The 10142-nt window shown below is 37.2% G+C and overlaps 1 pseudogene across 1 annotated transcript; it reads right to left on the reverse strand.

Annotated features, from left to right (window-relative positions):
* Nucleotides 1-6411: 6411 nt before the first annotated feature.
* On the reverse strand, nucleotides 6412-7407 carry LOC311167757 (heterogeneous nuclear ribonucleoprotein D-like; annotated as a pseudogene). Its single transcript has one exon. The product of its transcript is annotated as a heterogeneous nuclear ribonucleoprotein D-like (transcript).
* Between the last annotated feature and the right edge of the window lie 2735 nt (nucleotides 7408-10142).

Genomic DNA, 10142 nt, shown 5'->3' on the forward strand with positions numbered 1-10142 from the left:
TTATTTGTATGTAGTGAAGTATGTTGACCAATTTAGAGCACCTGCTTATAACTTCTTAATTAAGTCATTGTGGATGATATAAAGTCATGAATCCAAACTACCTTCCTATGGGAATTTTTTAATAATAGAGAGATATTATGGTTTATTCAACCATGGGATTTTCTCTAAATTAGACTTCAACTTCAGTGTGCCCTCCTCAGTATCATATGCATGAACGGGACTTTGGAGTCACATCGGTTTGTGTTTAAATTTTGGTTCTGTCACTTTTCAACTGTGTAATCATGAGAAAGTTTCCATTCTTTTCTGAATTTTTCTTTAATAATCTGGTAAATGAACTAATAGTGTAGCTTGTTCATGGCTGATGTAAGTAAAATCTCATGTGAATCACCTACATTATCATTAACATATAAAGGATGTTTAATGCAATTGATGATTATGACAATGATTATAATGATAAGTCATTGAAGGTTAATCAGCTGCCATGCAGAATAGATTGGGGGAAAGGATACTGGGTAGAGAGAGAATGCTAGGGAACTACATTTCAATGATAATGAGAAGAGGACAAAGTTAAAAAAAAAAAAGGAAATATACCAGAAAATAAATTATCAACATCTTTTAGTTATAAATGTTTTCTGCAAAGCGTTATGCACTTAATTCACCCCAAGATTTGCACTTCAGAATGAATGTTTTGGCAGAACTTGGCAATAATTAGAGGCTAGGTAGAGTTGGAGAGTCTGATCAGGTAGTATCAAATCAGGTGAGAACATCCGTGTGCTGGTAAGAAGGTGGATGCTAAAGGCTCACTTCTCCTGGCAGGGCTCAGCCACCCTAAAAGAGCAGTCAGCTGGACACACTTAAAAATGTGAAAACCTAATTCTTTGGTAGTCAGTTACTCTCTTTTCCTTTGCAGTTTGCATATTATTGTTTTGGTAGTATACAGGGTGTAGGGTAAGTAAACAGTATCAGGCTGTTCCGCCCTCCCACCTTGCATGCGCACTCAGCCAAGCAGTGGAGGTGGAGTGCCCTGGAACTACCAGAAGGAGAACAGAACAGAAAAGCAGCAGGAAGAAAATGAGCAGAGAAGCAGAGGCCTCCGGGAGCATGAAAGAGCCCAGTAAAGAGTGAAGATTCGCTGGGGGCTAGGAGGGGTGTCAGCCTCCTGCCCCCTCCTCTACCCGTCCCCCGCCCCGCATACCCTCCCTGCATCTGCCGTGTACCTGGTTGCTGCATTACATGTAAAACCTCAATAAAATCTCAATAAAAGCCTGAAAAAGCCACCAAGGGCTCCAGGACTCTCTTTTACCCGTCTGCTCGTATCATAGAGAACCAGCTCTGTGCCTTCCTGCCACTACACAGGGCAATAGGGAACTTCCTCTTGGCTCCTTATGTTTATATCCTGAAGCCATTCAGATAAATGTATGGCAGAAAAGTAAAGTTTGGTCACTGATTCTGTGGATAAATAGTTGCTCAGTTTGAGAAAAGACCCCGAGCATTAGCCTTGCTGAACAAAGCACACAAAGCTAGAATCTAAATGAAGATAACTGCAAGGGAATTTTATGAGCTGTGAAACTCTACTCATAAAAAAAAAAATCTTCCACAAATAACAACAGCAGTGATTTGTCCAAAAAGTTCAGGACTTAATATGCTCTCTGTAACCTCTTGAGTCCATAAAAAGGAGTTGTAAGCATTGGCTTTTAAAATTTTCGGTTGGGGAAGCAGAATTGTGTGTAAAAGGAAATTACAAGTGTAAAATAAAGTCTGATCAGGATGAGAGGAAGAGAAAGTTTATTTTAATGCAGTCTTGCTTGATTGTTTTATTTTCTATTTCCATTTTTGCATTTTTGTTGTTTTGTATATTGGGAGGATAAGGTATTATACTTGGAAGGATCTGAAACATTTCATTTATTTTAATTTCCAGAATAACTCAGAACTGATTGAAAAAGAATAGCAAAAATAATCTATATGACCATATATTCATTTTTATACCAGGAGGGTTGAATTTTAGCTGATTATGGCATTTAATAAAAAGTACAGTTAATATAACAAAAATAATAATGCTGTGCAAATGTATAGAACACCCTACATTTATGCATTTATATATTCACTGCACATAAGAAACACTTAGTAAAAGCTCACTGAATTCAGAAAATGCCTTATCTGACTATCATGAAATCTTATAAATAACTATGACATAGTTTGGACAATTATTATTAGAGGTTCTCATTTTTCAGACAAGGAAAGTGAGTCATAGAGGATTAATTATCTTTCTCAAAGCCACAGGTGAAACAATACAAATGAACTATAGTCTGCAAAGGAAATACCTATAGTGATTTTTGAACCCCTTCTTAAGTAATTGCTTTGGATACTATGCAAATCAATTGAACAAAGAAAATCTTTGCTCAGAACATTTGTTGTTATTTTCATCCACCAAAACTGCTACTTTCAAACTTTTGTACTCTACTGCTGCTTCTTCCATCTCACAGTGCTGATTCCAAGGTCACAAAGGGGTGCACCCTGTGATGTCTGTGATGGTCTTGCTGGTTGGTTCTCTAACTTATGTATCAACCTTGAACAGTGAATCTAACACAAACTTGGGAATCACTTTACACTTATTAGTACTTGGTTTTGGAGGGCCAAGTGGTCCAAGATGAAATCAAAGGAAACCTGCTACAAAAGTTTTCCTTGTTCCTAAAAATAGAGACATAATCAGAAGGCAGTTTGTTTCCCTTCCAAGTATTGTTGTGCATGCAAATCCCACTTAGGAATTTGAAAGGCATCCTACAACCCTGAGTAATCTAGGCTAAGGGCAATGAATATCACAATAGGTCCTTCTTAGAACTTTTAATCACACAATGTTGCTTTCTTATTGCACACACCAAAGGAAATGCATTCTATCTATAGATAGAGATACTCAGAAATTCCAAGTGAGACCTATTTGATTTTTGTGGCCACAGGATTTGTCAATTTAGTCACAAAAATTAGTAAGAAATGGAAAAATTTAGTAAATCATCTGGCTCTTCTGTGAACTTCTGCCTTTATCTAGAAGCATAATGTCATCTAGACACAACTTAACTGATGCAGAATGAGTTCCAGATGCCTAGCTCGTGGGTTCCATTTCTTCCTGAATGACATACATCTTGACTGAATTAAATTAAATTAGATCTTGTGCCACATTCAGATACTGCAACTTACTTCTTTCGCATACATTTGGAAAACAAGTTATACATTAGAATTAAAAAGAATAGGAAAAATATTGTCCAATGGCACCAAAAAATCCATTGAGAATTCTGTGAAACTTTATAAAAGCTAGTTTTACTATTGTTCAGATGTTATACCCATTAGTGACATTCTTCCTTGTTTAGGAGTTTGACACAATTTCTGTTTTGGCAGATGTTTCATTTGGTTTCTGTTCCAATCATGTCAGAGCTTGATTTAACTAAAATCTGTTGTAATGTGTGACTGGCAGTCAAATAGCAATTCCCTCGCTATGGGGCTATATATCTGAGCTATTATAGCCTCCCATTGCCATTTCTCTCTGAGAATCTGTTTCTGTGGTTTCCCCTGTGAGGACTCAGTTCATGAGTGGAAACATAGGCAGCAAAAGCAGAAGGCAAGCCTAGAGAGGAATGGTCCAGAAATTTATGTAAGTATGAGAGCTCTGCAGATAATCACAATCTGGCAGAGGGGTTGTTTAAACTGTGAGGCACAAACAGGGGCTCTCAGACCCAAAGAAAATGATAAAGGGTGGATGGAGATGTGAGTTTGATAATAAGAAGGGTGTGAATTTCATATCAATTTGGATGGACAGTCCGCCTCTTTTATTGTCTAGTTTAAAATCTTGGACAATTTTATTTCACTATTCTGAGTTTTCTTGTTCTTAAAATTGATAACATCTATCTTAAAAAAATATCATGAGGGCCTCCCCTGGTGGCGCAGCGGTTGAGCACTGGGTTGCGAGGCTGCCCGCAGCCTCTGCAGCGCCAGTTCGATCCCCGGCCACCGGCTAGGGTCCCACAAAAATAAATAAATAAATAAATAAATAAATGAAATAAATGAAATAAATCATTATAGGATATTTCCCAAACGACCTGTGTTTTACTCTTAAATTTTAGTCACTACTATTGCTGCTATTGGAGCACTCTACAAAAGTGAAGCAAAATTTGATGTCCAGAAACTTCAAAGAAGAAAAAGAATTGCAATCCAGTACTGTGTTTTACCTTTAAGCTTAAGGAAATTGTTCTTAACGCATTAATGGTCCTTTATATACATATGTGTCAAAGGTCTTTAGAAAGCAAGTAGTAAGGAATGTTACTAAATTTTATTCCACTAAGTGAGCAGTGTTACGCATATCTTTTCACTTAATGTTGATAAACATTGTTATTATTAGGAATATAAATGAGAAAAAAATGAGTTAGATTCCTGTCTTGCTAATTATTTTCATAATTCACAACCATCACCATTTATCAATTTCTAATCTTAAACAGTGATATAATAAGATATACAAAACCTGTTCCAAAGTGTGTATCAAAGGATATTATAAATCAATGAACAATAAATATATAGGCACTGAGACAATATTAAACAAGGCAGAGATCAAAGGTAAATATTAGCCAGGTATTCCATTTGGGAATAGGTAAATCTGGAGTCAGTTACTTTATGTGGAGAGAAAAAGAAAAGAAATTAAAATTTTTGAATAAGTGATCTAAATTAGATATCTTAGCAGATATGGCAGTGATACCCCTCAGTGTGATCTATTTGCTGTCTCCATAGCTCTCAAAGTTACCCCTTCTCCATTTTCATTTTACATAGTGCTTTGCTATAGTTACACAGCCTGGGAAGTGGCAGAGTTCAAACCAGCACTGGTTGATCCAAGCCCATGAATTTCACATTCTCAAAAAATAACTAGTGGAGGAGACAATTGGGGGCTAAGTGGGGAAAATTCCTGATTTATGAGAAATTTAAGAATGATTCATCAAGTTGGTCTGATTGATCTGGATGGAAACAATAATCCTAGCTCAGTAGTAGGAGACTTAGTTTGATCTGGCTGAAAGATAAAAATAATGTGTAGAAAGCCATCCTAAACAGATAATTATCTGTATAAAATATTTCTGTGGTTGTGGTTTTTTTTTTTTTTGGTTAATATCTGTCCTTAATTTTACTGGAAATGTATCAAATTCAAAGGAAATCAAAACATACATTTTTAATAACTGTGTGTAACAAGACTCTTATTATTGAACCTTGTACTAATAATCTGTACAAGCAAATTAGAATTCAATATGATGCTTTTCCATTGTCTATCATTATCTCTGTGTTTCAAAAAAAGATCATAATTTCTTTGACTAGTTCAAGATTTCACATCCATTTCCATGAGGCATAGTTTCTGTTTCTCTATTAGATTGGCAAGTTATTTATATGTAAAATTTTTTTGTCAGTAAAAGTTACTTGCAATAGTTTCTATGATAAAATGTAATTATTTTCAGGTAATGGGGAACTGAGGAAGAAAGAATGTAAGTTTAGTAATTTATATAACCTCTGCCTTACACTTTATCTTGATCTACTCTGAGATGCCCTGAGAAAAGACAGCATGGATGGAAAATGAGAACTCTGTAGAAAGTACTTTTAACAAGACTTATTTTTCCAACTTTTTAAAATTTGTAACACATAGTTGAAATTTTAGAAAATCATCAAATAATAATATATATATTTTTCTTTTTCTCGCTGTTGAAACTTAAGAGTTATAAACATATAAGTGAAAGTCAACACAGAAGTTTTATCAGCTTGCAAAAATGCTGCCTTCCTTGTGATCTTCTCCAAAGTTAAAAAGTATATATATAAAACTTTCATTAATAAACTATTCAAGAGAATAAATATATGCCACTTCATGACCCATTCTAGGTAATGTCACTGCTGCAAATTTTGCCTTCCCTATAGAAACATACACTGCAAAATCGATTTATTTTCTCCAATATGTTATAATGCTTTTATTATTTGTTTCAAGTATCCAGTCAGAATTTGGTATTAGTGATCCTTCATAACTTCGAGCAAGGCAACTAGTTGATCTTAGGTCTCATTTTACCAGAAATCCTGTTTATGTGGTTCTTTTTAACAACTTAAATCTTAAATTTTATTTTTTTTTAACAATCACATAAGGAGGCATTTATTTGAGGTGTAACAGGATATCATACAAAATGTAAACACAAATCCACATTGAGCCATAACACAAATAGCAAATGACAAAGTAAAAACAAAGAAAACTAATTGGCGGCCATATACAGTTGGACACAGTTGTGTCTTGTACAATAGAAAGTCTACTACAAAATAATCATCTTAGATAAACTGAAGACTGATCTTCGATGTCGTCCTACAAGATGGGTATACCCTAGCATCTCCTGTTTTTTTCAATGTCGCCCTTTAGTATGCCTGGTAATTGTTTGGATGATTGCCACCCCCTCGAGATGCCGTGCCATAAGTACTCTGTTGGGCACTGTAGTCTGCATATCCCTGTCCATATCCATAGTTCCCATAGTTACTCCCAGTATAATCATATCCACCCTAGCCACTAGAGTTTTGATCACCACCATAGGCACTATTGTAATTTCCATACCCTTGATCATAATAGTTATTAAATCCTTGGTTCCAGTTTTGGCCCTGACCTTGGCCACGACCCATAGCATCACCTTGACCACGAGCTGTAGCACCTCTTCCTCCTTTTTGTTGTTGCTGTTGCTGCCTATATACCTCTTTGGGTTGTACGACTTTGATTTCACACTTCCCAGAACCAATTTGATGATATCTGCTTTCTAGTAATTTCTTTACTGGCTCTTCGTCTGTGTATGTGATAAAACAAAATCCTCTTCTTTCATTTGTTTTAGTATCCATGGGAAGTTCAATATTTTCAATTTCTCCAAAGGCTCCAAAGTATTCTTTAATTTGTTCTTCAGAAGTATCTGAGCTTAATCCACCCAGAAAAACCTTGGTGGGGAGCTCCTTCCTTTTCAAAGCTTTGGCCCTTTTGGGTCTATCAATTTGCCATCCAGTTTGTGTTCTTTCAGTTCCAAAACCTTATCAACACTAGCAGCATCTCTGAAAAGCACAAATCCAAATCCTCTTGATCTTCCAGTGACTGGCTCTGTTTTAATTGTGCAGTCTACAACTTCCCCAAATTGAGACAAATATTCAGTCAGATCTTTCTTGCTTGTGTCCCAGCTCAAGCCTCCAACAAACATTTTACCGTCATTCTGCTGATTCGTGCTCGCATTGATCTTGGATCCCTCTGCGAACTCCTCTAGGTTGCTGTACTAGTTCCTGTCTCCCATGGGGCAGAGTCCTAGGCGGGAGTGGGGGTGCTGATGCAGGCCTTGTCGCTGCAGCAGGGGCGGCGGAGCATGGTATGGAGCTGGATTTAAAATGGCGACAGAAGAATAAATTTCTATTTCTTTTACACATACTTGGACATTTATCCTGGACCTATTGATATTTGTGATCCGATATCTAGTAATTCTATTTATTATTTTTAATCAATGAGATTTTAATAACTAATATAGACACAATCTTCCAGTCTAGGGAGATAAAATAATGTCAATGTTCTGGTTTGGACTCTAGGTTTGGTCATTATCCCTTTGATTGTGAGAGTCTATTCATTTTCTTTGTTGGAACGAGAGAGACACTTTGATCTGGGACAGCTTAAAGGCCATTTGCCCTTATGTGCTCTATTACTTAGTCTCCTGAAGGTTGTCTATCTTTAAGTTGGGCATAATTTATGTATTTTCATGTCTATTATAAACTGGAAACTTTTCTTTTCTAATAGATTTCCTTTTTAATGTTTTTATTGAGGTAACTGGATTAAAAAATATATATATACACATATATATCAATTACTAGTATGCATTATTAGAAATCAACATCTGCATTTAGTATATTATGCTCACCATTAAAAGTCTTATTTCATCCAACACCATACAATTGACCCCTTTTTACCCAATTTGCTGCTCCTATTGCCACATCCCTTTTGGTCACCACTAATTTTGTTTATAGTTTAAAATTTTATTTCTGTTTTATTTAGCTCATTCATTTGAGATACATTTTTTTAAATATTTATTCATTTATGCATGTAAGAGCTGGGTTGCAGTCCAGAGGTGTGGAGAGGAGAGAGGATTCACCAGAGACAGAGTGGGAAACAGAACAGGAGGATCTAGTGAAATACACTGCTGAGGGGAGCAGTGACTGAGACAGGAGAGGTCTGCTGCACCATATGGGTTGCTCCCTGACTGGGGATTGAACTCGCCCTGCAGTATCTGAGGATAGCTTCATAGTGCTGAGACTAAACCCCTTGTACCACCAGGGAGGCCATCATTTTAGATACTTTTGAGTGTTTTCAAGTTAGATATAGTATGGCTGGTGGGCTAAATTCAATTAGGATAGGTGTTCTGTTTGCTTTGTACAATTTTGTTTTCATTGAATTAATTAATTTACTTAAATTTAAGGTTGACATGAAACTCTAGATAGACATCCAAATCAGTTTTCTAAGATCTTGGGAGAAAATAGCTCAAATCAAGCTCCTATTATTATAATTTATACAGAGGGAAAGAAGTGTTACGTTTTAAAAATGAAATGAGCTGGGGCCTCCCTGGTAGCACAAGGGGTTAAGACGCAACCTATGAAGCTATCTGCAACCACAGCAGCATGAGTTCGATCCTGGCCGGGGGCTAACCCACATGACTCAGCAGACCTCTCCTGTCTCACCTGCTGCTCCTCTCAGCAGTGTATTCCAGTCAATCTGCCTGTTCTGTTCCCTACTCTGTCTCTGGTGGGTCCTTTCACCCCTCACACCTCTGGCCTATACCCCAGCTCTTGTATGCATAAATAAATAAACAGTTTTAAAAAATGAAATTAGCTTATAAGTGTGCAGACTGAGAGATACCCTGTGACGCCCAAACATGCACACTCTAAATGAGTTCAGTCATAGGCTGCATAGAGACAAAGCATTCTCTCAGTGTGAGAGAACTTTAATGAAAGATTTTTGTGCATACACAGAGAAGAAAAGATAATAGTTTCCAATTAAACAACCAAAGTTACCCACCCTCATACCCTTGTGGGTAAATGCCCAGCCAAACAGTGTTTGCCCAATGTGGGGCTACTGAGGTCTAAAAGCTCACCACAAGGCTAAGAGGCAGAATGTGCAATTTTGGAATCAAAGGAGAAAAATCAAAGAATAGTCAAGGTAGCAGCTTTCATTGTCAGTCTCCCATTGAGTTACTCATCCATATTTCTCCTTCCAAATGTTTCCTTCTATGTCCCCCAAGTCCCTGGTACAAGTTCAAGGCCAAGAAAAAAGTGGAACTTCTTCACATGTCTCTCTTCTCCATTCACCTCCTCCAAGTCTTTTCTCTAAGACGTCTTCCAGCTTCCTTCATCTTCCTTCACCACTCAGCTCCACCCTTCATTAGGTGAAGCAGGGAACATGGAACCTCCCCTTCCACTCTAACTAGCCTAGTTGATGTTAACTTGGTGCCAAAGGAAAGAAACACAAGAAGCTAAATCCTTTGGATGTGATTTGTTGAGTCTGGGGTTAACAACTGTTATAAATATTTATAACTTGATAAAATAAAAGGCAGGGCCTCCCCTGGTGGCACAGTGGTTGAGCACTGGGCTGCAAAGCTGCCCACAGCCTCTGCAGCATCAGTTCGATTCCTGACCTCTGGCGAGGGTCCCACATGGCGCACAGAACTCTCCTGCCATGCCCGCTGCTCCCCTCAGCTGTGTATTTTGTCAGTCTGCCGTTCTGTTCCCCGCTCTGGCTCTGGTGAATTCTCTCACCATCCCGGCGCTTCTGACTGTACCCAGTGCTTGTATAAATAAATAAATAAATCTTTAAAAAAAAAAAAACATCTCTTAAAAAAATAAATAAATAAATAAAATAAAAGGCAAACATTGCACACTGGTACACCAGAGTTCATGTTCTGCAGATGCTTGTGCTCTTGGAAGAGTGGCAGAGAAAACTGCTGACAAACAAAATTTACATCTTTCCTGTCCAGAGTGTGCTCAAACTTTCTAGAGTCTGAACACCTTGTAGGAATCTGAGAACTACAATAACAGCAGCTTTGCACATATTCCCATTTTTCTCTTAAGTATTTGTTGTATGA

This window comes from Talpa europaea (genome assembly GCF_964194135.1).
Source record: "Talpa europaea genome assembly, chromosome: 1".
Classification (NCBI taxonomy): Eukaryota; Metazoa; Chordata; class Mammalia; order Eulipotyphla; family Talpidae; genus Talpa; species Talpa europaea.